Source organism: Crocodylus porosus, unplaced genomic scaffold (genome assembly GCF_001723895.1).
Source record: "Crocodylus porosus isolate Cpor-Errol unplaced genomic scaffold, CroPor_comp1, whole genome shotgun sequence".
Taxonomy (NCBI): Eukaryota; Metazoa; Chordata; order Crocodylia; family Crocodylidae; genus Crocodylus; species Crocodylus porosus.
In genome coordinates this window covers 5,836,855-5,850,887 of record NW_017728949.1, presented here as the reverse complement: position 1 = coordinate 5,850,887, position 14,033 = coordinate 5,836,855, and the positions used below count along the sequence as shown (strand labels likewise).

The 14,033-nt window shown below is 47.5% G+C and overlaps 1 protein-coding gene across 7 annotated transcripts in view; it reads right to left on the bottom strand.

Annotated features, from left to right (window-relative positions):
• Nucleotides 1-14,033, bottom strand: part of NRP2 (neuropilin 2) — a 129,470-nt gene that overhangs the window by 99,607 nt on the left and 15,830 nt on the right. The window lies entirely within an intron of this gene.

Sequence of the window (14,033 nt, the reverse complement as noted above, 5' to 3'; positions counted from 1 at the left end):
GGAGAGTGGGGAGGTCTCCCTCCATTGAGCTGTGGGACATCAGAAGAAATTCCAAGCTGCCATATTTAGAGAGACAGAGAGATACATCGTCCCTTGATCAACTGCCAGAAACTGTAGGCTTCATGACAGAAAAAAGTCAAAGGAAAAGTAATGGCCACAAAAGAAATCTTAGCAAAAATAAAATAAAATAAAATAAAAGGGCCAAAATAACTAAGCAAGCTACAGTGAGCAAAGGATGCTGGTAGGTTATCTCCATTGTGACACATGGGGCAACAGGGTAAGAGACTGGGATTTACTTCCTGCCTCCATCCCCTGCTATAGGTGAAGGTTATCAAGTCTGATACCCTTATCACAGATTGTGCTCATTAGCCTGTTTCTCATAGCTTCTGTTACCCCTTCATTTCATTTAAAAATAAAACTTCTAATGTAAAACCTAATACAAAACTCACAAATGCAGGCATATCTGAGGAAGGAGGTTAGGACATATGCCACAAAGTCCTTGACAGAAAATCAGATTATTCTGCCTCTGTCATCAACTCCTAACACTGAATCTCCACCGATTTCTGACCCACTGGCTGTTCTTGCTCTTTGAAAAGTTCTTTCTGCAGTGCCCTGAAGTGTATCTGGGAGTCACAGCCAATGTTTGCTGTGGGTGGTGCTTTTTTATTGTCAGTGAATGAATGCACATGCACTCCTAGCCTCAGGAAAGGAGAGTGCCCAGTAGACTTCTTCATGGCTACAAGAAATGCAGTCATTTTGATGTCCTCTGTTCTTCCTTTAAGACTGAGGGTCAAGAGTCAGCTATGGTATATAATCCGATACAGATGTTGATGGCCCATCCCCTTCCTATACAAAATTGTTAACGCGTTGTGCTTTTTGCTATAAAGGTAATTAACTCTCTGGCATCTTTGCTGTATATATTTTTCCTATTAATTTCCCGCTACCTCAGGTTTAACTGGCTGTGACTTAAAGAGCTTATTAGATATGGGCATCCTTTTCTCTGACCTGGTACTACCTTAAAAAAAATAAAAAGTGAATTGCAATAGCTTAACAGTGATATATGTGGATCCCATGAATCTCTCAGGGCTTTAAAAAAGCCAAGTACTATAGTATTCATAAAGATTTTTCTGCTAACCCAGCATAGAAAGGGCTCGACACGGTGTGCCTGAACTGATATATCAAACAGTGCTTTAAAATGAGTTGATGGTGCATTACGAATCAAGTCGGCTATTAGCTCAGCTGCAATTCCATTGCAATCAAATTATGATTTACAATATACTATGACATCACTATTCAGCGTATTGTATAACAGTTCAGTTTCAAAAAGAATCCAAATGCTAGTCTGATAAGAAAAGATAGTCTTTTTCATATAATTCAAAAAAGCTCTTTGCAAACCTTGAACCAAGGGCAGTCAGAAATTTCCTCTGGATTCAATGATTTTTTTGGCATTCAGTTTCTTCTATTTACTATGGATTTTATACCTGTTAGCAGAATTCACAACTGGGTGGAAGAGGAGAACTTAAACTGTGTTCTTAGATAAGCACTGGGCATTATGCTTAGCAACTCCAACCTGAGGCTGAGTGGTATTACGAGAGTGTCCATTTTTAAGGAATTCAATCATCTGCAGAAATTTCTCCACTGCTTAGCAATATCTGAGTTAAACAAATGAGCGCCCAGGGTCAAAGCAGAGGCAGAACAAGAACACATATATCCCAGCTCCCTAACAGTAAGACCCTCCTTTCTTTCAGATAGTTAGAATATATATATTATAAATTTAAAAAAACAACAGGCACTGAAGGCAAATGGATCCTTATTAAAAGCCTGATTCAGGGCCAGGGGCATCAATGTATAGCAGGGGTGTCAGCCATAAGATCCATAGGCCAAATCCAGCCTGTGTAGCTGTATGATTTGGCCCATGCATCTCAGACCAATGCCAGGCACTGCATACAGCATGTGATATCAGTCTGGTGCACAGACTGGAACTGGCGCCATGGACACTGCATGCAGCCCAGGGAGCCACCATGGGGAACATGTTGTGCTCCATTGGACCAGCCCTGACCACTAGCTCTGGGGCCAGTTCGGATCAGACCAGGCCATACTGGAGCCAGCACACAGGGCCAGACCAATAGGGTACCATATGCAGCACATGCCCTGTGCCAGCCCCCTGTGCTGTGTATAGGATGTGAGGCTAGTCTAGCCTTGCGCACTGCCTACAGCATGTGCCAGCCCTGCTCCAGGGGCTTGTGCTGCAGGCAGCGTATGCGGCTGGCATGGGATGCGTGTTCCATGCTGCACCTGGCTGAACCAGCTCTGTGCACTGGCTCTGGCATGGCCCTATCCAGCCTGCGGACTGGCCCAGCAACGTTCATCTGGCTCACGGGGTTGGATGAATTTGATACTCTGATGTAAAAACTCCTACTGACTTCACTAGGCCTTGGACAAGACCCAGAGCTGTCCCTAGGGGTGTGCAGGGCTCGGGACACATCAACCTGTGTAGGGCTGGGGGGTGGCGACAGACGAGCAGCTGCAGTGGGGAACCGGCAGTGCACAGCAGCCACGACAGGGCCTGTATGGCACTGGCCACGGTGCCCCCCAAAGTGCAGGGCCTGGAGCGGTCACCCTGATTCGCCCTACCCCGGGACGGTCCTGACAAGACTCATAACAATATTTTTAAAGATTGAGCAACTTCCATGGTATCTCATTGTTTAAAAAAAGTACTCTCCTCTTGCATAAGTATTATTATACCAGTATTATCAAATGGAAAACTGAACCAGAAAGAAGAGATTAAGGACCCTTTCAACAAAGGCATTTTGGTGCCTAGCTCCCATCAATTTGAGGATCTGCATCTCAGCAATTTGGTCAAAGTTACACAGCTAGTCAGGGGCCCTGCCACAAACAGGACCCAGACGGACTGACTTCTGATCCTTTGCAGAACCCCACTAGCATTTCAGTATTTGCGGTTATTTTCAGCTTATTTGTAATGAGATTACTTTATTACTTTCATATTGGATTTTCATTATGTGTGGTCAATAAAGATACAAGAAAAATAGAGAAAAAATACCTAAGGGCTACAGTGTAGCTTGAACTATGTGCCTGTGAAAGACAATCTATCTGGATCTTGGGTTCAGGTGTACAGAGGTAATCAGTACTTCTCTGCCTGTTCCCACTCCAGGGCAGGGGGGCTGTGTGTGGTAAGAACACCAAAGCCTTTCTCTCAGCTGCTGATCACAGACGATGAACCGGTGGAGAGTGAGAAGAAATTTAACTGAGAGGCTAGGCCAGAAGTGAATTGCTGCCCACAAGCAACAAGGAGGAAGCAGGAAAGAAATTGTGGTTTAAAAGGTATATCTGTGAGGCTTCTTTGCTTTTGGGGATGTGGGTAACATTACAGCCTAAGCCTGAATTTGTAACAGCTCAGTCCGCAAAATATTGTGCAGACCTGGAAGCTGACTCTCCTACACCCAGAAGACATGGTAGACTAGTGTGGCTTGATCAAAAACAGCACTTCTTCAGCCTCACTGGTTTCTGCAGAATTGAGAACTTCATCTATAGTTCAAGAAAAAAGTTCATAATCTTATGACCAGGGATCCAGGTTTTCCATTTCCTTCAGAGAGATGCGGATTTTCCCCTTTAAAGGAGAAAAATTAGGATGTTCCCCTCTGAAGCAGAGAAACTGTGGGCTTCCCCTTTAGCAAATCAGCTCTCCACAGGCTGGTAGAGTTCCAGCCTGCAACAAGCTGCTTGCAAAAAGGGTACAAAATCCTAAAACCTTTCTGCTAGGGAGAGGGGAGAGAAAGGGGGAGGAGGAGAGGGAGGGAATGACGCAGGGGTCGGCAAAATATGGCCCACAGGCAGATCCAAACTACCAAGCCATTCTATCTGACCCACGGGGCCCCTATAAAAAATTAGAAAATTAATATTTATCTGCTCCTGGCTGCCTGTCAAAGACAACAGGAGCCAGGGGCCATAAGAGCCAGGGGGAGCTGGCAGCAGGATGCAGCTGCCCAGCCCTGCCCAACCCCAGCCATTTTCCTGCCTCACTGCCCTCCAGTGCTCCAGCACCACACGGCTCCCAGCTGTATCACTGGACAGGAAGCACAGGGCCCACATCAGTACCAGGGGGTAGATGTGTGTGTGTGTATGTGTGCGCGTGCATGCGTGTGTGTTCATAGGGCGAGTCCCACATGCACACCACATACACATGCACCCCCCCACATCCCTCCCTTGCACTGCCATACACGCAGACCCCCACACCTACACCTCCTCACACAGCCCAGCCACCCTCCCCCCACACAGCCCCCCCACACCCCATACCCACTCACATTCCACATATCCACACCCCCACAACATGCTCCTCCACCCCAAACCCACACCCCCACACCTATCCACCCCTGGACACACCCTCCCCCACACCTGACATACCCACACACCCACAACCCCACACAAACCTATACCCACCCCCACATAATATACAAGAGTAAGGCTTCATTTTAAGCTATTATATACAATTAACTCTACGTATACTACACAAGCAGATGTAAACCAGGACAAAAACTTTTTTAAAATCAAATTAATGTTTTAGATGTTAGCGTTTTAGAATATAATTTGGTATTTTTCTGGTTCCAAGATGGCCAAACCCCTTGCTGAAAGGATTACTTTTGGGGGCAAGGGGAGAGACTTCTGGTAGCAGCAATGGTCAGGGGTTAGGGAGCGGGACTTCCAGTCCCAAGATAGTGACCAGGGGACGGGGCATCTGTCAAGGGGCAGAGCTACCCATACGGCCCTCAACAACTTGCCAAAGTTCTGTAAGCGGACCTCTGCCCAAAATAATTGCCTGCCTCTGGGATGGAGCCTGATAATCTGAGCCCAGTCAGGGCTGGCTCAGGCTTACTTTGCCTTCTGCAGTCTTTGGGGTAAGTAGAGCCTGGGGGCAGCTGGGGGTCCCCTCCAGCATGGCTGGAAGGGCAAGATCTGTAGGTCAGGAGTGAGGGGGGCACCAGCATATCAGGGCTGCTCAGTGCCTCAAAGCAGCAGGGGAGGACAGCCAGTTTGGACCCAGGTCCTGATGAGCAAAGGAGGTAGGGGAGCTCTGATTTTCCATTATAAAACCCAAATCACCAAAATATATAGGTATAGAATTCATTTAATTATAATGATTAAGGCACTGACAGACTTCCAAATTGCTTTAAAACTGTAAATATATCATCATTAAAATACTGTGTTCAATTGATGCCTATATATATAGTGGAGTTTCATTTTAATGGTGGAAAAAGCATGGATTGGGGAGGAATCAGAGAACTTGGAATTTTTATCAGAGAAGTTTGGATGTTTGAACAGAGAAAACGAGGACCCCTGCTTATGACTAAGAAGTAATGATTACCATCATGAAATTATTCAAATGGTCTCTGATTCTGGAGACAAAAATCAGGAAGCAATTGTGCCAACTCTGCAGCCCCAGAATAGAAATTGGCACAAGAAGCAAGTGGGAGTTCCCACTTCTTTATAGAAAAATCATAGGGATTAGGTCAGGAACAGGCAACTATTCGAGCCCACGGACCACATAGGCAGTTCTGGGGAGCTGCCATGGGCTGGTCAGCACCACCTCCCCACTCTGGGCAACAGCCTGGAGCCCACGCGCCTTGGAGGCTCCTCCCCGCCACCAGCAACAGTGCAGTCGCAGCCCCAGCCCACCTCGCAGCTGCTCTGGACTCGCCCCAGCCGCAGTGGAGCAGCTGGAACCCGTGTGCACAGCCCCGACCCTAGGCTGCCCTGTGCCTGCTCTGGACCGCCTGCCCATGCTGAGCAGTGGCAGCGGCCCGGCAGAAGCAGCTACTAGGCATGGGGAAAAAGAGGCCCCTCACTGCTGTCAGGCTCTTCTTGCTACAGTTGCTCAGAGGCTCCTCTCTACCGCCATCACCAAGCTGCCCAGCAGGGTAGCAGTGACAGCACAGAGGAGCCGCAGGGCAGCCTGGTTGTGGGGTCCGGGCAGCTGCAGCAAGACAAGCCCAGCAGCAGCGAAGGGGAGGGGCTGCTTTTCCCCAGCACCAAGCAGCAGCTTCTGCCCAGCTGCCACAGCTGCTGCTCAGCATGGCTGGGTGAGTCTAGAGCAGGCGCAGGGCAGGACGGTGTTGGGGCTGTGCGCGCAGGTCCCGGCTGGTCTACTCCCTTGGGCTGAGTCCAAGTGGGCATAGGGCGAGATGGGGGTCAGGGCTGCGCGCACAGATTTCTGCCAGTACCACAGGGCTGGGGCCAGTGGCAGCAGCTGGAGGGAACCGGGAACCGCCTCCTGTGGAGCCGCCCCAGCCCCACCATATGTGGCGGAGGTGGTGGGACGCGCCATGGGCTGGATGGCCCCTGGGCCAGGTTTCACTGCGGGACCTGGCACAGGCTGGACAAAGTCCCTACATGGGCCAGATCCGACCCCCAGGCTGTATTTTGCCCACCCCTGGGTTAGGGTCACAAGGCAACAGGCCAAAGGGAGGGAACAGGTAAAAGGTAAAGAAACAACTGTGGTAGCATACACTCACCACCTTGATTTCCCCCCACACCTCCAGAGGTGTCCCTAAACAAGCCTTTAGTCCCTGGAGTGCTCAAGACAGCAGCCTGCAGCTGCCCCCAAGTCTGAGTCCAGCTCCTTCAGCCCGCAGTCCTGGCTGGTCAAGCCAGTGAGATCTCCAGCTCCACCACACACTTCTCTTTGCACAGGGCTGGCTAGGCTCCACTTGCACACTGATCTCTCTTTCCCTTACTCCAGCTTCAGGCTTCCTCTTCCTTTTCCCCCAGCCCTCCAGCCCCTGGGGGCTTCTGGGAGTTGTGGTCCAAACTAACAGTCAGCATAGCTCCACAGATTGCCCCCTGGTTCCTCCTGCTGTTACACACGTTACATTCACATTACAAAATCATTGTTCCCACTCATTTCTATGAGGTGTTAACTTTGGAGCCTGAAAGTGACTTCTTAAATGTCCTCACTGTTAACCAATTTATAACTGATTGTTTCAGTAAATGCATCCAGCTACACTGGGATTATGAATTAATTGAGGGACTGCAGGATTGGCAGTGGATAGTGGAATATGTCACAGGGTCTGAAGGTGCTGATGTTGTCTGCAGAGCATTATGTACCATGCTTTAGCTTCAACTAAGACTGACTGTCCAGCCCCCAAACCTACCAGCAACGAAAGGCCTTCATTAGCATTTTGTCTATGACTTCCCTTCTTTACAAAATTACAGCAGGAACCTCCTCATTAGTTCAAGGACAAGGGAGCTGATATCCCTTTATCACATTATTTATATATTTCTATTTCCTAGAGGCTTCCTCGATCTGGAGATAAATTGTATTGTTTCTCAAATGTTTACTAATGAGCTAATTATGCACACTTTTCAAGGCATTTACTAATTAGCCACCCATAATTGTTGCCTTGTCTGCTCTTTAACCTTTACTGCTAGAAATATGGCTTCTTCCAATAGTGTGTTCTTGTGTGAAGAACTATGGTCAAATGAGCTAGACAAAAAATTATAGCCACCAGCTGTGTTTTGGTTTGTGGGCACTCATACCCACATTGGACTGACTCTCTGGTGTGCTCTCCTCTTTTGAGTGAGCAAGGCATGAAAGTCTGTGGGACTCAGACTGGAGAAATTTTTGTTTTGGTGCCCAGCTTACTAGAAATACTGACTGAGGCTCATGCAACAACAGGAGCTGGCAGATTAACTAGATGCTGGCTTGATACACCTAACATATTCCTATGCCACACTGGATCATCTATAACCATAACGAAACACAACAACATGGCTGTGTTATTATTGGCATTTACTGTATGAGGGGCTACTGCGAAAGGCAAGAGCCCCTGGCGTTGTGTTCCTGGCCACCAGTGATCTCCAGGGAGATGCTATCTATGTCTTTCCTATTTCACCCCTTCTGCCTGTGTTGACTGTGTAGACTGTAAGCTCTTTGGAACTGGGACTGCTGCCCACTATGTGTTTGTACTATGCTGTACAATGGGGCTCCAATCTCAGTTGAGCTTTCAAGGGGCTACTGCAAATCAAGTAATAACCAACGGCATGCAACCAACAATTTAACGGTTCATGCTACTAGCCTCCTTTGGGGGAACTGATCTATTTTCCAGGAGCCGGCGAGTGGGCCCTGTGCTAAGTCCTGTTGTTAAAACAAATTATTACACCTGCATAAAACAGGTTAAATGTTCGGCATGTCAGTTTTGTCCTCCTAGTATCAGGGCGATTCACGTGAATTTCCAAAAGCACTTTACACCATTCCCTTCTTTTAACATCTGCTTTCATTCAAGATGGGGCTGCAACTTGCATCCAAATGCTGGGAAAGACCAAAACCTGGTAACTCAGTGGCATTTTCTGTTTTAATTTCTTTCAGTCACGTATCTGAACGGTCATCTCTAGTAAGGATGAAACTCTAAATTTAGAGATTTTTGTCTTGCTTGGCATGACACCACCAGAGGGGGCTACAAGCTACTTTTGTGAAAGCCAATGCTATTCATTAAAACATCAGTCAGAGACAGCAAGTCCACTGAGTTACTCATCATTTGACTGCTTGTCATGTTCAGAAGACGACTATGGAAAAAACATGCTGGGCCGGCTTTTATATATATATATATATTTATTTTTTAAAATAATGTCTTTCTGGTTAGGATGTTATGACTCAAGTGAAAGGTCTTTTGTTTGTAGCAAGAGCAAGACTGTTCTACTATGATCTGGAGGCAGTCTGCTTCTACCTTGTTTATACAAAAAAGACTCTGCTTTTAAAGACAGCTCTGCCCAGTGTAATCATTCTCTTTGGCAGGGTTAGTTTAGTGGAGCAGTAGATGGTAGATTTCAGTAGCCAATCTCCAAAGGGAGCTTTAATGGCCCAAAGAGAAATCTAGCTGTGGGAGGGATGCATGAATGGAAAAGGTGGTTATAGAATGAAGTGATTCACGCAGTGCTGAGGTTTCTGAGTTGGATTTTCCAAGCAAACAGTGCAAACTGAACAGAGAAATGGCAGTTACGAAGGATTGGGCAAAATGGCTGAAGTCATCATCTCTCACCTAGGAGAGATAGGTTCAAGTCTCCCCTGAGATCAAAAATAAAACTTGGCATGCACAGGGCTGCATGGCTTACGCAATGTAATGTGACAGAATGGAAACCTTTCACAAAAGCAGCAGGCTCACTTCAAACCACATGCCACTTCCCGGTTCAGATAGCAGATATCCAATCCCACTGCATGAGGCTCAAGAGCAGCGGTAGGACAATGGCAGCTGTGCTAGCAGTGCTGAAAGGAAGAAATGGTGAGCAGACGGGCTATTACAATTATTTCCAAATAGTTTGGCAGGTCTCTAATCAGAGCCTCTCTCTTCCCCTTTCCTCTTTTGCCCTGGCTATACTGCTGTGTCACCGCAGTCTGAAGGACGGCAGAAACAATGGCCTAGCTTCCAAGCTTCGTTTTAGACAGTGCCCTCCCTACAAGCATTAGGAACCTAGTGGTGACTAATACGCAAGAGGGGAAATAACAGAAGACCAATTTTCTTTGTTTTGAAGTGCTTTCCAAAGTAAGATGCTTCTGTGGAACATAGATGAAGCTGAGAGAAAGATCTTCCAGGGCTTCAATTACATAAAATTATTTCTTTCATGATGGGGGAAAACAGCCAGAGTTACTTCCTAATGTAGCTGGACACAGCCAAAAACACAAAAAACCCAGATGTTCCTCTAAAAAATAAAAATTAGGTAAAATTGCAAACAATAATCATAATGAAGAGAACTAAAAGAGTGACTTCCATCCAGAATCTCAGAACATATGCTGACTACTGCACTCTCCTGCAAATTAACAGCATTGTTGACCATTCACTGAAATCAGTGTCCCATTCTGACGCTCATTCAGTGGTGCCCCTCTGGTAAGAAGGAACAGCTATTCAGACCCATACTAAGCAGCTTTCCCCCAGGAAGAGAAATCTATGGATACAGTCCAAATATAACTTGCATTATTTACACAGACACACGCACACATACGCACATGCACAGACTCAGAACAGAGACACAGGCAATCTCCTCTTTCAGGAATCTTAGTCCAATACTTACGTTGGGTTCCAACAGAGTAACACTGCCTCAAGAATTGACTCTAATCAGACACCACAGCAGAAAGCACACTCTCCTGCTGTTCACACAGTTTGTAGCCTGAGTCCTATATAACTAAAAACAACCAAAAAACATATTTCTACTAAGACTAAAAGCTTGCTCATACTCTAAGAAAAAGAACTTGGAAAACCATAAGTAATATAATTCCCTGTCAGAAAAACAGTCTTATCCCCATTTCATAGATACAAAGAGAGACAGAGACATATGGTAAAAATTTCAATATAGATCTGGTCAGACTTAAGTGTTCAGCACTTGCAATTGGAACCAGATGTCCAACACCAGCGCTGCACATATGTAGAAGCTAAACAAAGTGAGGTTTTGGAAGTGCCCATCACGTAGCATTTCTTTCACACCTTCCAAAGTTCACCGTTTCATAACCACTGAGTTCTTTTAAAAATCTGAGGACATTTGTGGGTACTGAGTTGTTTTGCAAAATTACCCCCTGACAGGTCCCAGAGTAAAACACTGTAAGAGTTAGGACTGCCACACCGTAGCCATGGTATCATACTCCCCTGCACAGACACTGAAAATATGGAATGGAGCACAGAACTCTGAAGTTTTTAGTATCATGTATTTCATTTGGGATGACTGTATTAGCCATAAGTAATTATACAGATGAATCTAAAGAAGACCTATCCAACATCATAGAAGCACCTTCCTACTGGTATCCATCTTTCCTCTACTTTCTCTGCACTTATATGTAAGTCTGACTCTGCAAGATGCTGAACTCCTTCAACACTCATTGAATTCAGGGAACTTGGTACCTAACTGGATCAGGCTCTATGGTCATGTCTACATGAGACATGTTAATGCACATTAGCCTAAATTAATATACATTATGGATGTGCATCAAAACATGTGTGCCCTTAATGTGCATTAACTTAGGCTAACCACATCTATATTTTATTTGATTTTATTATTGGTGGGTGTGTGCAAATGCAGGTATCAGATTTAGGCATGATTAGTTAATGTGCATTAACACACGTGAGACACGACCTGGCACTAAATTTAGTGCCAGGTATGCCCTGCCTCTAGGGGGCCAGCCTGAACCCAGCCCAAGAGAACATCAAGGGGTTGGGGTGCTAAGCACCTGGCCCCAGGACCAATGCTCCCTCTAAGGAGCAGCTGTCCATGAGCACGCTGCCTCGGTCTGGCATGGGATGTTTACCAAGGGGGCTGAAGGCTGGAGGCCGGGACCAGGGGCCAGAGGCTGGGACTAGGGGCCAGGGGCTGGAGCCAGTGGCTGAAGGCTGGGGCCGGGGGCCAGGGGCCAGAGCCGGTGGCCAGTGGCTGGAGGCTGGGGCTGGGGACCAGGAGCCAGAGGCCAGGGGCTGGAGCTAGCAGTGCTAGCTGGAGCACTGTGCTAGCAGTGCTGAAAGGAAGAAATGGTGAGCAAACGGGCTATTACAATTATTTCCAAATAGTTTGGCAGGTCTCTAATCAGAGCCCTTCTCTTCCGCTTTCATCTTTTGTCCTGGCTATACTGCCTGGGTCCCGGGGCTGGAGCCAGAGTCCAGGGGCTGGAGCCAGAGCCTGACGCAGGCTCCCCAGCTCTGGGGAAGTGCTCCACGCCCCCCATATCAGGGCCAGGGAGTGGAGCACTTCCCCAGAGCCAGTGGAGCCCATGCCAGTTGCCCGCCCCATCCTCCATCCCTGCCTTGCCTCACCTCAGGGAGGAGCCGCTGCCTGCCCCAGTGAGGCTCTGCTGGCTCTGGGACACTGGTCCTCTCCCAGCCCTGAAGCCACGTGCCTCCTCACTCCCCAAGGCAATGCGGGGGAGTGGAGCAGTGTCCTGGAGCTGGCGGAGCCTCACTTGGGGCAGGCAGTGGCTCCTCCCTGAGGTGGGGCAAGACAGGGATGGAGCTTGGGTGGGGGGCTGGCTCAGGCTCCGGGGAAGTGCTCCACTCCCAGGCCCTGATGCGGGGGAGCGCAGCACTTCCCCAGAGCTGGCAGAGCCCATGCCAGCCCCCTGCCCCAGCCTTTCCTTGAAAAGGCTGTGCGTGGCCATACTTTTAGTTGTGCATGGCCGCGCATGCACGCACCTTATTTCATAGACATTAGGGCTGGAAGGGACCTCAGAAGATCATCGAGTCCAGCCCCCTTAGAGGGAACCTTGCCCAGGACCCTGCACCCTAGGCCCCGCACCCCCACATCCCCCTACTCTGGGCTTGGAGCAGATATAGCGTATATAGTTTGTATATTGCATTGTACTATTGTATACAGTTTCCCCTTGTATATAGTTTTCCCACTTGTAAACAGGGTTTTTATTGTCGGTGGGTGAGGATGGTGGTAGAGGGGCTCTGTTTGTTGAGGGTAGAGAGGGCGGAAGGATGGGGGTGGGTGTTGTGAGGATAATAAAGTTTTTTTGTTTCACCCATGTGTGTTGTCAGAATGGTGCTGGGGGTGAGCAGGGGGTGTATGGGCAGCGGGGTAGGTGGCGTAGAGCAGGAAGTGCAGGAGAAGGGGGTTGGGTAGGGCCACTCTTAGGCAGTGCCCTGGGCCCCACTGATGGGTGTGCAGCTGTCCGGGGCTCGAGCAGGAGGTCCTGCTGGGTCCAGTAGCTTAATGTGCATTAAATTTAGTTGCACTTAAATGCACGTGTAAGTAAGCCCTATATGTATACAATGGGACAGATTCTCAACTGGGGTGAATTAGCACAACGTTAATATAACTATGTCAGTTTGCACCATTTGAGTATCTGGCTGTATAATTTTAACCTTCAGTAAATTCCTCAAATACATCAATCATTTGTCACAGTGAATGCAATCTCTAGTTCTGCCAGAAGGCCCTGTCCTGTAGTCCTTTAATAGAGGGCCTCTTCCCCATCCTCTTTTACAACAGTAGAAATACAGCCTGTGTCATAACCTCAGGATCAGGCCCATTCTAGGAGATTAAGCTCTTCCACATTTCAGGCATCTCTATAGCAAGCCACTGACTCCTGCTGATACACAGTTTTAAGTCCACAGAGACCATATGATTACTTCAGCCTTTAATGGTGCCCTCTGAGGCTGTTAATTATTCTTTACTACCTGCTAATTGTTTTCCTGGACATCCAAAATCACAGTTTGCCAAGAGCAGTAGAACCAACATTCTGGTACAGGGAACAAAACAAACCTTTTCTATGTTCCAAGAATTGCTATAAATTTGCAACCTGAGGCTGGGATTCACACATACCTTTTCCACTGGCCCTATGTACTCAGTAGGGCTGTGCGAAATTTCACCGTCCGTTTTGTTTTGACACTGTTTCAACTCATTTTGAGGTCGAAACAGCAAAATCGAAATGAAACAAAGGGATCTGAAACAGCCTCAAAACAAAGCAAGGCTAGTCAAAACCTTCTAAAGTCAAAATGTTTCAACCATAGTGCCGGGGATGGACTTCCCCGTCAGCTGGGCTGACTTCCCCGTCCTGGCCAGATCTGTTGCCCGGAATGAGAAGTCAGCCCAGCCCTGGCCAATGTAGCGAAACATTGAAACAGAGTCAGAATAGCCTCACTGTTTTGATGAAGCAAAACAGAACAGCCATTTCAAATCAAAATGAAATTCGATACAAAATGCTGTTCCATTGAAACCTCAAAACTCAAGGCGAAATAGAATGGTGCCATTTCGCACAGCCCTAGTACTCAGTTATATGCTATAAAAAACAATGTGGCTAAGTACAGACAGTCAAAAAGCCCAAGGCTGAATCAATTCAATCTTCACAGGTTTACTGTAAGCTGCATAGATTGAACTGCTAAACAGACATTCACTTTTGATTCTGGAAATGCAGCCACATGACTGCAGAAACCCAGACCAGAAGGCTGGAGGGTGCCAGAGCACACCTCCCTGCTCGGCCACAGCAGACAGCTTGGGCCAAAGCTAGCCTGCCCACCCTGTGGGGAAGGGGGTGCAAATCAACCTGG